The sequence below is a fragment of the Eptatretus burgeri genome, chromosome 5, assembly GCF_056783735.1.
Source record: "Eptatretus burgeri isolate ZD-2024b chromosome 5, Ebu_testis_v1, whole genome shotgun sequence".
In the NCBI taxonomy this organism is placed as follows: Eukaryota; Metazoa; Chordata; class Myxini; order Myxiniformes; family Myxinidae; genus Eptatretus; species Eptatretus burgeri.
In genome coordinates this window covers 74,511,975-74,528,158 of record NC_140965.1, presented here as the reverse complement: position 1 = coordinate 74,528,158, position 16,184 = coordinate 74,511,975, and the positions used below count along the sequence as shown (strand labels likewise).

Here is a 16,184-nt window from a genome sequence, read left to right as displayed (position 1 = left end):
GCAGAGAAGGATTTTAGGACAAGTGAGCTGATGCTGTCTGGTTCAGTTGAAGAGTTGGACTGTTCGAGGGTTGAAAGAACCTTCTCCACCTTTTCAAGTGCAAACGACAGAGTCCAAGAGCAGGTGGGTGACAGGGAAGGATGGGTACCGTTGGTGAAGGAATGGGGACACAAGATTTTTAATTTTTAATTTATTTGTATACATTGTCGAGTAGAAGCTCGTATGAGCTTACACGCAATGCACAAGGGGATGGGGGGGTGCAGGAAATAAGAGGGGCAGGAGAGGGAAGGACAACATAGACAATAGGAGATCTGTGGAAGGGAGAGGGATGGAGCAGGCAACACGGGATATACAACATGGACATTACAGGGACTTTCAGGACCTTGCACGACGGGGAACTTTCGGGAAGGAAGGCAGGGAATTTGAAGGAGGTGGGTTTGGGGTGGATTCGCGGGGGTAGAAAAGATCGTGGTTTTGGATGGTTGAAGATAAGAGGTGCTGGTGAACTGCTGTTTTTTTGAAGACCTGGCGGGAAGAGTGGGATTGAAGAGAGGTGGGAGTTTATTCCAAAGGTGGAGAAAAAAGAGAAATGAAAGGTTGAAGGTGAGCAGTGATTTGTGATTTTGGTAGTTTTACCAGAAGGGGGTTGCTGATGGACCTTGAGTCGTACCATTATCGTACCATTGCCCACTGCGGAAATATGGCGGGGGGGGGGCGGTGTCTATCGCAGACAGAACAGGGGGGTCTGGCCAGAGAGGAGACTGTGGAAGACAGACAACCGACCTGCCTGCGATGAGAGAGTGAGAGGTCCAAAGACTCGCCTCATCGCGGGAGATACCAATGATCCTAAATGCCTTGTTTTCCACAGCGTGAAGCCGAGAAAGGTGAGAGGCAGGAGCATCAGCCCAGAGGGGAGAGCAGTACTCCAACAGGCTTTGGATTAAAGCTTTGTACATGTATTGTTATGAAAATGAGAATTTTTATTTTGTTATCTTTTGTTTTGATAGATTGGACTAGTTGTTGCTATCGTTATTATAATTTATAATTGACATTATTTTGTCAGAATATTTTGGTATTTGTAATGCAAGTTGAGTAAAGAGTATCAAAACGTGAACGAGGAGGACAATCGTAGTAAAACGCAATTGTAAGGTACAGCCGGCATGTGACCAGCAAGTTGCTATGAAAGTCAGCAGTTATCCTTATTGGATAATGGTACGACTGAGTGGACAAGCAAAGGTGTGTGAGGACATGTCCCGACGAGGCTGGTCAATGGTGGCCATGCATAGCAGGAAATGCGTTCCTGTAATGCAGGATATAAAAGGTTTTATACACTTCATTTGAACTTGTGTTGGAATAGCTTTGTCTACAAACCATTTCACGTTGAAGAAAAGAAGAGACAAATGTCATGTTGGGCACCAACAGCTCTTCCTTCCAGTAGCACCCTTCTAATTAAAGAAGAATATAAAAGTAAGTGTGGTTAAGAATGTGCAAATACAGTGATATGGAGCACACCAAAGGCGAGCCGTTGGTGAGGACACTTTGCTCTCCTGTTTGAGGACGTCTTTCCCTTCGATGATGCCTTTTTGCATGCATCAGAGGTTCATTGTTCATTGGAACCTGAGCCGCATTGGGAGCTGATTCTGCTTTGTCTCATCCATGGTTGGGGTGTGTTATTCCTGCAAGACTTGGGCAATTATGTGGTGCCATCCACCACACTGCTTGTTCTCCACAGCAAGGTCGGAATATGCTTTTGTGGAGGGCCTGCAGGCCCGATTGCTCCTCTGGCTGTGGCAAACTAATCAAAACAAAATTAGTATACTTTGTTTAGAGACAATAAAAGCACTGTTTGTCAGCACCACTGTACTACACTGATCTTGTAATGTCTTCCTGCGCTGATTCATCCTCTACTTCACATTTGTCTCATAAATTATTTGCAACTTCCTCTCCTGCTCACTACACAGTTAGGTCTTATCAATCAATACTTGATACATCCAGTTGAAGCACCCGCATACCGTAACTGCTGCCACGTTTTCAGAATTTTGAGATTGTGTTCAAGCATTCCACGACCTGTTGCTTTTGTGTACATGTTGAACTACGTGTTTGTGTATAGCTCGGTTTAAAGTAACTTGGGAAAAGTGTAAGTTCCAAAGAAACCATTTAAATTTCCATTACTAGTTTCCCACGAATCCATGACTGAGGATACAAAGTTAACTTTTTCAAGTTGGGTGTTGAATCTTTCCTGCAGATGTATGTACCGTGACTTTGACATGGAAGGCACTCCTAATGATCTGCACTGATTCATATGTCTTTAACTTCCTGATACAGAATTGATTGTTTTTAAAATGTCATCATGGTGTTGCTTCTGATACTGTGCAAGCCGTTTGTCTTTTGCCTAACCTCTGTCTCATCCAGTGTAAAATGCAGGTGATTTTTTTTTATTTTTTTTGGAGTGTTTCACGTTTTCAGGAATGTACATTTTTCTCACTTTGTCATGAAAAATACTGTTTGAAGTATCTCATGCTCTGAGGAAGCTGCAGCCTTCACAAAGCTTACTTGTTTGAAGTTAAATTGAAGGTTATCGTCCGAGTTTTAAGACTGTTTCGGTCTTGTTGGGCCATTGAGGACTTTGTGGAGTTCGAGATGGAGCTTTGCCATAGTTAACACCATGAATATGCAAAAAGAAAAACTGTTAGTAGGTGGCTGTCCAGCTTATGGATGTTTGGAATTAAGCCTGTAGGGGTGAAAGTTTATTCCCATTGAGAATGGTGCTGATTCCCAGTAGGGTTTATATCTTTATCTGCCTCCTTCCATTTATGGATGGCCAGGTCAAAGCCGTGTGTGTGTGTGTGTGTGTGTGTGTGTGTGTGTGTGTGTGTGTGTGTGTGTGTGTGTGTGTGTGTGTGTGTGTGTGTGTGTGTGTTCTCGTGTGAAACGCTATGTGCGTTCTTGCGTGTATCCTTAGTCTGGAATGCCGTGCCCAGTGTAGCCAGATTGGACATATCTTTTGGCATTAAGTTATACCATCAGTTTGGAATTTCCACAATATATTTGTTTGAAGGACCCCTTGCCATACTCGTGTCTATCGGGGAAAAATGACGAGTGTGTCCACGTCGAATGTTCTTGATGTGAAACTTTGTGCATGTCTCACATTCCTTCCTTTGAATAGTAGCATGTTTCATGATGCACTTTTGTGGATGGTGGTTTTATTTCAATTTGACCCTCCTGGAAATAGTACAACTTGGAGGAAAGTTCCCTTGACTGATCTGTCCTGCCAGTCATTTCTCTTTCGAGACCGAGTAACACAGCAAAAAAGTGTGCACTTGCTTTCTTGTATGATGCTACATTATCAGAATTTTCCAATATTTATTGATCGAATGAACTACCGTCACCACTCATGCCTTGACTTTTTTATTTTATTAACCTCCGCCATCGAAGATGGACGGAGGTTACTGTTTTCACCCCTGTCTGTTTGTTTGTTTGTTTGTTTGTTTGTTTGTGAACAGTATTACGGAAAAACTCCTGGACCGATTTCGACGAAACTTGGTGGGGGGATTAGGTATGGTCCAAGGATCATGCCATTAGATTTTTGACTTGGTCCAAAGTCCAATATGGCGGCCATTTTGAAAAAAATATTTGAATTTTTGTTTTTGCATTTCTACATGTTTTAAGTGATTTCCAACCCCCCAAAAAAATTTGTTCGAGAGAAAAAAAAAACAATTTAGCAACTTTTTTTTCAAAAAAATTTGATTTTATTTGAAAAATATTTGAATTTTTTTTTGCATTTCTACATGTTTTAAGTGATTTCCAACCTCCCCCCCAAAAAAAATTAGTTAGAGAAAAACAAAATTAGAAATTTTGCAACTTTTTTTTTCAAAAAAATTTCGATTTTTTTTTTTTTTGGCATTTCTACATGCGCATCGATCTAGTTTAGTTTATTAAATCGTGGTTCAGTAGAGTCTGATCCGTTTTGACCTACAATGAATAGGACATCAGGTTCACTTAAGTGACCCAGCAGTATTGACGGCGGAGGTTTTGCACTCTACCGAGTGCTCCCCTTCTAGTTTTATTTTATTTTTCATCATTTATTTATTTATTCTCAGCAGAATAGAGAATAATGCATCACAGGTTTTTCCGTCATTGATGGTAAACTAACATGAATGCATTACATCCTCATTTTAAAGCCTAATGGTTTTAATAATTCAATCTGAGATGTATTTGTGCTCATGTTGCACAATTGTGACCTTGTTTATATACCAAATGTAGGCTCAGGGGAGAGTGAAGCGACGGGACGAAAAGGCAATAACCTGATACTGATGCTGAGGCCACAGGTGGACACCAACGAGCAAGGGAACGAATGAACATGAAAAGGAGTGGAGGAAACCTCTACCTAAGGTTAGGTAGGGTTAGCGGGTGTAGAAACGACCTTGGGTCGGAATGGCTGACGGCGTGAGATGGTGCACCGCTTGCTTTGAAGCCTTGAAGGGAAGAGTCCAATTGAACAGTTTCAGCAAAGCAGGTCCACAAACGGGAAACGAGGAGCGGGCGGTGGGTGGAACGCTTGGATTTCGGGAATTGAATTGGAAGGAAAAGCTGTGGGTGTGTGACTTAATGTTTTTAAATGGCTACATTTATCTCTCCTTTTCTCCAACCTGAGCGTTTTAACTTTTTTATTTTTAATGTTACAAACATCCTTTACATGCGTGTCAACCAGAAAGGCATGGTGGCAGGTTTGGTCGGGCTTTTTCCAAATATGTCTCCTTTGGACTCTCACAACTGATTAAAAATCCCAAGGCGATGATGTGAGTAGTGGGCTGTGCACTTCTGTTTGTGCCAATGATTTTTTTTTTTTAATCAGCAACGCTATTCAAATATAGTTCAAATGAGGTGGTGGTTTTACGGTTCAACGTCGTTGATGAGCAATGCACATCGGGAAGAGCATTGTGATGTGTAATGATAATGTAGCCTCGGCTGTAAGCACTCGTCACAGAGGGATCGATGAACGGATATGTGGAGGGACGTTGAAGGACCAGAGTATTGTCTGGATTAATGGATTGTTGTGCTGCATTCCAATTGCCCTGGAAAACGGGCTGCCTGTTGCCATGGGAGCAAAAAGGGTGCAGTGGGATGAATTTGCATTGGTTCCCTTTGCTTTTGTGAAAGGAGCAAAGGGTATGTCTTTGCCTTCCCTCTCGTCGTTTCCTTCCCACATGTACCCCCCCCACCCCTTTTCTGTCTTTGTCTGAGCTTGCACATCTCCCCGTCGTAGTTGTCCATCTCTGTGCCTCGAGATGTTCGAAATGTTGAGCTTACACACGTTCCACTCCCCTTCAAGGGTGCTGTTGTCTGGACATTTTGGAAGAGATCTCCCTTTCCCTCTTCGTCCTTGTGATTTACATGCAGATCAGTATTAATTGTGATGACTCCAGTGCATCTTTTGATTTCGATTTTTCAGTTACTAATTATGTTAGTGATGTAATAATTATATGCATTGTTTTCAGGTGGTTATATTTAGTTATCTCCAATAAAGCTATTTGCTTTCATTGGTTTCTATCAACCCCAGTGCTTTTCTCTTGTCATATTGTATTTTTTTTTCCTTTGCACTAAAGTGGTTGTGGATCCCATTAAATGTTTTTTTCTCCTTTTGATAGTTGAGCTTCTTGTCCTTTGAGTCTCGACAGTTTCTTTCCATTATGGCAGGTTAGAGCTCTGAGCATTGATTTTTTTTTTCTTCTTCTTTTTGGAGCTTGGAGCCTCCTGGGGTTTGCCTTTATGAGAGATTGATCGTCCGTGCCTGTGCATACATTGCATTTGACCCGTATTCCCAGGCAGCTGTCAGACCTTAACCCTTGTTCAAAATTTACCATGCGTTGTGTACCAAACGTTCAATTTTCATTTACCAGGGTAGGGCTCCTTTGTGTCATGTTTTTTTGAGTTTGTGCATTTTTATGAAGGACAATGAAATTGATAAATGCTGGACGAATTAATGTAGACTTGTACTCTATTACAAGGAAGGACGATAAAACCAGTGAGGCATCTGCAGCTTTCTTGTGAAGACATTTCACATAATTCAAACAGGAAAGAGAGACAGAGGTTATGCTTTCACCCTTGTGTCTGTTTATCTGTCTGTCTGTCTGTGAACAGGATATCTCAAAAAGCTGTGCATGGATTCGGATGAAATTTGGTGGACAGCTTGGGTTTGTGACTAGGACAAAATGCTAATTAGATTTTGGTGAAGATCCAGAAACTATTTTTAGTGATTCTTCACCATTGAGAGATGGGGCCAAAAACGACACGTCACTATCTCAAAAAAGGTATGGACAGGTTTGGATGGACCTTGGGTGTGTGACTATGACGAATCTATTCGATTTTGGTGAAGATCCTGAATCGAGTTATTATTATTATTTTTTTTAAGTGATTCTTCACCATTGAGAGATGGGGCCAAAAACGACACGTCACTATCTCAAAAAAGGTATGGACAGGTTTGGATGGACCTTGGGTGTGTGACAATGACGAATCTATTCGATTTTGGTGAAGATCCTGAATCGAGTTTTTTTTTTTTTTAAGTGATTCTTCACCATTGACAGATGGGACTAAAAACTATACATAGCACAATATCTCGAAATTGTGGACTAGGTATGGCCAAACTTGGTGGATGAGTTGGTGAGGTGACGACCAAAATCAAATCTACTTGTTCTTAAGGTACGGATCCAGATCCGGCCGATCAGTGGGATACGAAACACAAACTTCAACCTTGTGGAGGTATGCGCTCGACCAAATGCCATTCTCGTTTGATCCGAAATTTACACTGCTTAAAAAAAAAAAAACACTCATTTAGTTTACTGTTGGAACATTTCTCTTGTCTATTTGGTGTAAAAACTTGTGGCAGGACTTTTGTTGAAATTTTTATTCCATCGGAAGAGATCGAGAAAAATAATGGAAACTGAAGGCGCATCGAGTCGATGAACTTGTCCTAAGGACAAAGGCTCAGTTCAACCTGCTGTTTCTGGGACTTTTTCTTTTTTGATTATGCAATTTCCGGCAGTAATGTCTCATGACTCGAGCTATTTCACTATGGGATACCATTTCTGCTTCAAACCAAGGACACCGATGTTCATCATAAAGGAGTTGCAACAAAAAATAAAAAGCGATTGCCTGAACAATAGCTCAAAAATAGAAACTGGTACAGAGTTCTCGTTCATTTGTCCTGGACAAGGTAAACAAAACAAAAATTGTGTGTGTGTGTGTGTGTGTGTGTGTGTGTGTGTGTGTGTGTGTGTCTGTGTGTCTGTGTGTCTGTGTGTCTGTGTGTCTGTGTGTCTGTGTGTCTGTGTGTCTGTGTGTCTGTGTGTCTGTGTGTCTGTGTGTCTGTGTGTCTGTGTGTCTGTGTGTCTGTGTGTCTGTGTCTGTGTCTGTGTCTGTGTGTCTGTGTGTCTGTGTGTGTGTGTGTGTGTGTGTGTGTGCGTGTGTGTGTGTGTGTGTGTGTGTGTGTGTGTGTGTGTGTGTGTGTGTGTGTGTGTGAGACCTGGTGTTGAATATACACTTTGGTTCTTCTTGCAGAGCACGAGCTCGGCTGTTTGTGTGGGTGAAATGTGAGGACGTGTTCATTGCGTAATCTGTGGAATTGCTGGTGCAAGTTGCTTCTGGGTGGACATGGTATTTGACCTTTGTTGTTTCCTCATCTTGCCTCTGCTTTTTGCACCATCTAGTTTTTGACATTTGTGTTGGAGTTGTTTTGTTTGGGCAGGTCCAGGGTCTCCTCAATTAAACCACCCTCCTGGCCCTTGCTGTGCAATGCCTTCATAACCAGTTTTCAATGTTTTCGTTTGGTGCCAAGTTTTAGGTCCCATCTGTTTATCTGAGTCAAAGCAGACATCTGGCACCTGAGTGGCAATTCTGTTTGAATGTATTGATCTAGTTCCATCAAATAAGGCCCGATTTCTGGTGACCTGAATGATCAGATTTCTCGAAACATCCCTATCCTGCACTGCTTCCCAAAGCTCAGGTTGTGACAACTTTGCAACAACAAGGTCTTAATCTTAGATAGCAGCTTTTACCCCATCGATGCAGCATCTACATGGTCTCCTTCTTCCTCTCCTTTCACCAATCCCAGCATCATCGACTTCTCTACACTTTTGTTTTCTGCATGCATAATGTGTCCAAAGTATGTCAGTTTTTGTTTTTGCATCAGTGCTTCTAACGTACATGGTAGTCTAATTTCTTCAAACACTGATTTGTTTGTTATCCCTATGCTTTTTAAAATTAAAAATAGGGGGGGATATTGTAATTGCCTCTTATCTGTCTGTCCGGCTATTTCTTCCTCAGCAGTTGGGCAGAAATTCACCAAACTTGGTAGTTATGGTCACATGGCACAAAGGTGCAAGAGCAATATCATTTTGGCCCCACCCCCGGGACAGGGTCAAAAGGCCAAATACCAAAAGAATGCAATTACGGGCATATTTTAAAATGAAACTTTGTATATGCAATCAACATTGGGAGACGCACGAAATATCCTTTTTAAAATTTTATTTATTATTTTTTGGATTTGATCCCTGGTTCATGCCCCAGGGTGTGGGGCTGAGGTTCACAGGGGTCACCCGGGAAAACTTTTTTTTTTAAAACTCAAAATTTGATATTGGGTCGTTCCTCATGGAACTTTTTACCCTCTTTCAACTTTGCTTTAGGTGCGAAGCGTCGATTTGCGATGGCTCGCCCATCGACTTTGCTTTCATTCTTCTTGCAGTCCATGGAATATTTAACCTTTGTCTCCAAGACCACATTTGAAAATTGGCAATCTTTATTTTTTATTTATTTATTTATTTATTTTCATTTTTTCGTTATCCATGACTCCCATCCATACGTTGCAACTGGAAATACTAGAACAGCACTCAGGAGAGTGCATGGCTCTGCCAGGCTGAACGGTTTACGTTTTGTATCCCACTGATCGACCGGCTGCATCTGGACATGCACCAAAATCTAATCGGCTTGTTGCTTGTCACCTCCCCAACTCATGCACCAAGTGTTTTTTATTTATTTAATTTTTTGGTCCTAATCAGTCCACAATATTTTGGAATATGCTACTATATGTATTGTTGTCCCCATCTCTCAATGGTGAAAAATCGCTTTCAAAGTTGTATCCAGATATTCACCAAAATCGAATCGATTTGTCCTTGTCACACACCCAACCTGTCCAGCAAGTTTTATCCAAATCCATTCATAACTTTTGAGATATCCTGCTCACGGATGAAGGTTATGTTTTCACCCATTTGTTTGTCTACCTTCAGTGGCATAGGTAACCCGAGCATTCACCAGCCTCCTCTTAGTTGATTATTAAGTTGATCTCTCTTCCTAATTTTTCTTTCTAGAACTCTGTCAACCTTGATATCGCTGTTTTCCCCCCAATACTAACCATCTAATTTCTTTCAATTGTTGCGAATTCGCGCACGCCGGCGTGCGATCGGCCGCTCGACTCAAATGGCGGCGGCCTCGCCCACCGGAATGGACAATTCAGTCGTGACCCTCTCAGACCAACGCCGGGAGATAGTCACGGGTGGGGCTTTAACCTCACCACGATCGTGCCAATTGCCCATCCACACAGGATAGGGTCGCTCGCCAAATTCGATCTACCTAAGTACCTGCGCGAATGGTCGACCGGGCGATCGCACCACGCCACAGGCCGACTCCGGACACGAACCGCTTAAGCGGTCCGTTCAGTGCTATCGGGATAACCGAGCGGTGTTATCGTCAGCCTCGGCGGTTCAGATTAATTATCGGGCGTATTAAGCCCACTACGAACCCTTTACGTGAAGCAGGATGGAGGGTCAATAAAGAAAAGATGAAGCAAAACGGGAAAACAGTTCACACAATGCACATTTATTACGCGACACACGGAAAGCACACATATACAGCCAAACAGTCAAAATGCACATATAGCAGTTACAACAAAAGAAACAATGACGCAGAGTTACTACTGACTACGCGCACACACGGCAACACTTATACAGTTCTACTTTACAGACGGTGCCAACACATGTTTACTCAAAAGCAAAGGAAAGAAGCCCCCCTCATAGACAAGGGGGCAGACGGGCCTGTACGCCAATATGCGCGCGTGACCTGAAGGAGTGGCCAGGTCCGCGAGACCGGGAGGGTCCTATCCGCGTCCTCGTGACTCGTTGGCGGACGAGCCGCAGATGTGGCCGCGTGGCTGTGCCCCGACCCCGTGCTCCTTGGAGGGTTTCATTGGCACGACGTTTGGAGTGGGGTGGGAACGGGGCCCCCTTGTTGCACTATCTCAGCGCGGGGGGAAAGGGGGAATTGTTGATGCCCTGGGGGAGGGAGAATGGCTGGCTGGCTGGCTTGGGTCCCGCGACGAGCGATCTCACACCGCGACCTCGTCGCAGACCGCCGTCCTTCTCGCCTCGGACCCGAGCTCCTTGGTCTCTTCCCACAACTCTCCTCAGCCAACTGCAGAACCCAACTCGATGCCTTCGCCACCCGACTCCACGCTCTGCCACACCGATGACTCGACTCACTCTGCCCTGCCGTCACACACTGCTACTGCCACACTCTGCTCTTGCAACCAAAAACTGACTCTGCCACGATTCGCCTTGCGCTCACCGTTTTATAGGCTGGCAGGAGAAAACAATATGCAAATATCCGGATCAGGATGACCTCGGGGGCGGAGCCACGCTCGCCAATTGGACGGAGGAAAAGTGGGCGTGAACCTCCCCTGATCCTGGAATTTGCATATTTCGATTTCACACAGACGCGCCTGGAGGCGGGGCCAAGCCGCTCCGCGCTTGCTAATTGGATGGATCAGAAGTGGGCGTGTAGCGTTCTTGATCCGAATTCTCCCTCGGAAAGGCCGCCACCTGCGCTCGCGGCGCGGTGCGTATCGCTGAACGAGCCCAAGACAGCCCGACGCTCAGTGTTCACTGGTGGTGCGGGAATGGCCGTAGAAGGAGAGAGGTGAGGGTGGTGGAGGGTTTATCGGTGGTGGTTTGATGGTTATGGTGCCGTTTGGGAATGACGGTGATGCGATGTTTGCGGGATTGAGTTGTGAAGGTAAAGGTCGTGGCTGTTGGCGTTGTTGTCTGAGGGTTGGAGCGTGGTTGTAGTTGGTGACGATGGCTGGCGTTGTGGTTAAGGTGGTTGTGTGATGGCGGTTGAGATGTGGTTGGTTCAAAATAAAGATAGAACAGAAAAACGGCTATCTCAAAGCGTCGCAGCCCGAATGAATCACATAAATTCCCTCTAAACAACGGGTTTGGGGCTAACTACACATGTACTGAGAGTTATCTCACCTACGGGCCCTGAATGGTGGTTTGCGAATTTCCACAGCCGTAACAATATTATCCACCAACTTCAATCTTAGAACTGAGGAAGATGAAACTTCCCACTATTTCCACATGATCATCTTCCATTCTGAACATGTCGATCTTCTCGGTTGACCAAATTTGAGGGTTTTTGAAATCATTATTATTTTTTGATGTTTAAATAAAGACCAGCTTTTCACTTTCCTTCTTCACTGTGTGCCACAGTTTCATCAAATCCTCTTTACTTTCTGCCCACTCCAACAGAGTGGTATCAGCATACCTTAGATTGTTGATACATCTTCCTACAACCTTTATGTTATCCAAGTTTTATTTCCTCATTATGTCCTTGCTATACAGATTGAACAGGTAAAAGGAGAGAATGCACCCCTGTCGAACCCCCTTGTCCAATTCCAAACCATTCTGTATCTCCATATTCTGTCCTTGCTTTAGCTTCTTTAGTGCACAGGCTTTTTCTCAGACATATCAGATGCTTTGACATCCCCATCAATTAAATATCAACATACTCGAAAGCTTTGCTCCAAACTTGCTATTAAAAGGGATACACCATCATTTGATATTCCCTTGCTTTTTCTATGATTCACTTCAGATTTGATCTCTTAGTACCTCATATTTTCTGAAACCTACTTGCTCAATGGGCATTTCTTGCTTCAGAAAGTCTTCTATTCTGTGTTGAATGATCTTAAGTAATATCTTGCTCACATTTTAAATCAAGGCAATAGTTCTTCATTATATGAACATTCTCTTGCATCCCTTTCCTTTCACATCGGAATGTTGCCTGGTTACTTCCACCCTTTGGGCCATGTAATGTTGCTCCAGATCTGTGTACACATAGCTGTTAAAATTCTGATTTCCTCCTCCCCAACTACCTCGAAGAGTTATATTGGAATTCCATCGGCACCTGGCGCTTTTCCATTTGCCAGCTCTTTTAAGGCTCATGTGGAGCCAAACTTGGTAGTTATGAGCCAAACTCACGCATTCTATCACTATTGGTTCTTGCTCATATTTTCTTTCTTTGAAGGTTGCCATCATATTGTTATCTTCTTTGTGTAGAGTTTTGGAATAGTCCTTCCATCTTTCTTTCACCTGTGTTTCTTCTGTCAGATATTTTCATGTTCTACTTTTAAAGGTCCCCAATCGTATCCATAAACTTTCCTGTGATCACTCTGATCTTTTAATGAAGATATTTTGTTCTTCACTCTGTTGTCACTCTTTCTCTTTGTGTGCCTCTTTCATATTACCTCTCTTTTTCTTTTCTATCTTGTCATTGGAAGGCAGTAACTAGCCACTTTGGCCTCTCTTGTTGAACCTTTGGTTTTCATCTCTTCTGTTTGCATTATTTATTTCATCTTCTGACAACCATTATTTATTGCTTTCTTCTTTCTCCTTGCTTTTCAGATGTTTGTTTTGTCCTCTTCTTTTTGCTTTGTTTTCAACCTCTTACCACAATAATTTCTTTAGTTTTATGAACAAATTATAGCTCTGCAAAATGTTTTTTTGTTTTTTTTAAACTGACATTGCATATTGTTTAGATATGTGGTCAGAGTTTTTTTTTTTTCCACGCTTCTCAATTTTACTCATTTGCCACAAGAAGTTCATGGTTTGTCCCACAGTCTGTGCCTGGCAGTGTTGGCAGATTGCACAGCACTTCTCCATATTGTATTGATTGGAATGTAGTCGATCTGATTTTGTTGCCTATCAGGTGAAGTCTATTTGTGCAGTCTGTGCTTGGGTTGTTTGAACCATGCGTTTGCAATTACGAGATAATTCTGCATACTATTACAATTACAATGCATACTTGCATTGGCTCCCCTGGCTCATTTTGGATATCGACTCTGTGCTTTCCTGCAATCCCTGGTGCTCCTGCTTCTCCAATTTCTGCATTCCAGTCTCCCATAATAATAATATCTCCTTTTGGCACCTGTTCTTCCAGTTCCTGCAACTTTCCACAAAATCTACATTTTCTTCATCTGCTGCAAATGTTGGAGCATATATCTGAATGATTGTGCAATTCACTGTCCTTTCAACCTCACTGATATTAACCTATTATTGACTGCATTGTATCCTCGTACTGACTCTGCTATCTTATTTTTCCAAATCACTACTAATCCTTTCTTTTGCAGGTTTCATCACTAGAAAAGAACACTTTGTAATTGTCAGATTTAAAACTGCCACAAGCCGCTCCGTTTAAGTTCACTTGGGCCCAAAATTTCAGTTCTTGTCCTCTCCATTTATCTTTATGACATTCAACTTTCCCTGATTCATTGACCTTGCATTCATGTCGCAATTTTGTGAACGTTTGAGAAGCTCAGACTTTGACTTTCAGTTCTGGTGACCTCAGCGACTGGAGTTCTTGCAGGTTTGATCTCGTCCCATCATACTTGCCAGTACTACTCTTCAAAATACTTTGCTCTCTCCCATGTGTGTGTGTGTGTGTCTGTGTCTGTGTCTTGGGGGTGGGGGGGGGGCATTTACCCTTCATCCATGTGTCGATCATTATTCCACTCATCATCCAGCACCATAGCCTTTTTTGCTTGGATTTCTGATCATGATTGCTTTACTGGCATTTATGGAACTGGTTTGCTATTGCCTTATCCTGGCCAGTGTCCATATTGGATGGTTGATCATGGCCATTGTTATCCATAAGATAATCCTCTGCCTCGATGTGCCAGCTGCCTGCATTGCCATGGCTACCACCTTCCATGGCTTCATGTAACCCTGGTAATAAGGCTAAAATGGTGTAGTACACCTTGCCCAAAGGTAACCCACAGGGGGCAATGAATGGAAAGGGCATCTCCATTTACAAGGATTGCTGCTTTTATCTCATTAAACCCTTGGCCTTTGTTTTCAAAATCTGAACTGCAAGGCAGTGGCAGATTTGGATTCAGTTTCCTTCTATATGAGCTGCCTACCAAAGCTAATGAACCCCATCTGCCCAAATAAAAGGAACTGGTTTTATGGCACCAGTGATTTGCCTTTCACCTCCACCCATTTGAGAGGACAATCCACCACAATCAGACCGGTGCGAGGCTAGACTGTCTGAGGCTGTTTTGATAAGCTCTCAAAAAAAAAATATATATATATGTATTAACTCCACCAATAGCTCAGCATCTCGATGTCACTCGAGCATAACAGTCCATGGGGGAGGTTTGTTTAAATAACCATCCAACAATTTAGGTCTTCATTGTTATTTGTACCAAATGGTTTTGTTTAAATAACCATAGAGCAATAAGGAAGTCTCAGTTTCTTTCATCAAGCCTCAAATTAGTCGGTGACTGACTCAATGGGGGATGGTGTGGTGGAGAGCCTTGCTTCAAGCTGAGGATGGCCCCAACAGTCTGAAATGCAAGTCTTTCCTGTTTTCAAACAACCTGATCTCCGACCATCAGTTTGCATTCTATCAGTCACTCAATTCTGGACATGTTTCTGCTCTTTTCTCAGCAATGGTTGGAGACAATAGAACCCTCTGCTCCCCTCTCCCAGTGAATGCTGGTTTTCCCCCTCAAGTCAGTGTTTTGGGCCCAATCTTGTTCCTCATTTCCCTGGAAAACACTATCAATTCATTTTTGCAGACGACTCCACATTGCATTGTACAGTACCCCCTTCCTTCGCTAAGCAGAAAGGAGTTACTTCTCTCTCTCTCTCTCTCTCTCTGCTCATCTGGAAATGATTAAACTCTGTTCTGATAAATGGACCATGTCATTCAATCCTTGAAAATCCCATGGTCTCACACTATTGCATCAGAATGATCATAAAACAAAACCACATATCTATTTCCTTGGTCATCTACTGGTAAAGGTTCAGTCTCTTGAATTTTAGGCCTTACCACACTGTTATTGCTTACTCACCCTGTTCTACCTGTCAGCAATTACACAATCCCACTGTTTTTTTTCCTCTATTGCCATCTCGCTCAGTCTATCTCTGTCTCTCAATCTCACGCTCTCTTCCCTTGCTGGTTGTGCCCAATTGTTGCCCCGCTTAACCCACTGTCAATTTATCCTTGCTCTTCCATGAACCTCTCTTGTGTAAACATTTTTTTGTAATTTCCACAGCTGCAATTTGGTCTCTTCACTCTTCACTCATGTGGTAACTGCATGCAGTTTGGTTGTTTGGCATACATCAGCTGTTGGTCTGAATCAAGTGGCAATTTGGACATGAGCGTCGATTTGGTTTAAATTGCCAGCTGCCTGCATGGCCAGACTAGCATATTTAAACCAAATCACCTGCTTCGATGTCCATTGGTTTTGTTTCAAGAAACGGATATTCTTATTATTGACGAGCAAATACAACTTGTTGCTTTCCAGATGGGTATATGAAGGGGGAGGAGAGAGATAAAGATATGGAAGAGCAAGGAAAGGGCGGGGGGGAGTGGGGAGAGCGATGCTTCACCAAACATCGCTATACATTGGAGATGGGGGGGGGGGGAGGAGGAAGGAGTGGGTTTGGGAGGAGGTAAGTGTGTGAGGGGAGGGGTTCTCAACTTGCTTTGGGTAGTGGGACTTGTGGAGAAGGGGTGTTGGGAGATGGCGTGTGCGAGAAAGAAGGATAGAGAGGAGAGTGGTGGGGGGGGGTTCCAGCAGATGTGACGCCCAGTTTAATGTTGATCCGAGGGACGGCACACACATTGATGAATCGCCCTGCCTGTGAAACACCTGGAAGACAGTTTATAACCAGGTTGAGATTCAAACCCAGGCTAGACAGCTGTGTGTGTGTGTGTGTGTGTGTGTGTGTGTGTGTGTGTGTGTGTGTGTGTGTGTGTGTGTGTGTGTGTGTGTGTGTGTGTGTGTGTGTGTGTGTGTGTGTGTGTGTGTGTGTGTGTGTGTGTGTGTGTGTGTTATACACTGATGAGCCAAA

General features: G+C 43.3%; 1 protein-coding gene across 4 annotated transcripts in view; it reads left to right on the top strand.

The window, feature by feature from the left end:
• The window catches only part of XPR1 (xenotropic and polytropic retrovirus receptor 1), a 183,880-nt gene that overhangs the window by 44,438 nt on the left and 123,258 nt on the right, over positions 1 to 16,184 (top strand). The window contains exon 3 of one of the 4 annotated variants that reach the window (XM_085882430.1): positions 7,558 to 7,653. The exons of the other annotated variants lie outside the window; for them this stretch is intronic. The gene's annotated coding sequence lies outside the window, so the exon portion shown is untranslated. The remainder of the gene's footprint in view (positions 1 to 7,557; positions 7,654 to 16,184) is intronic. 4 annotated transcript variants of the gene reach the window in all.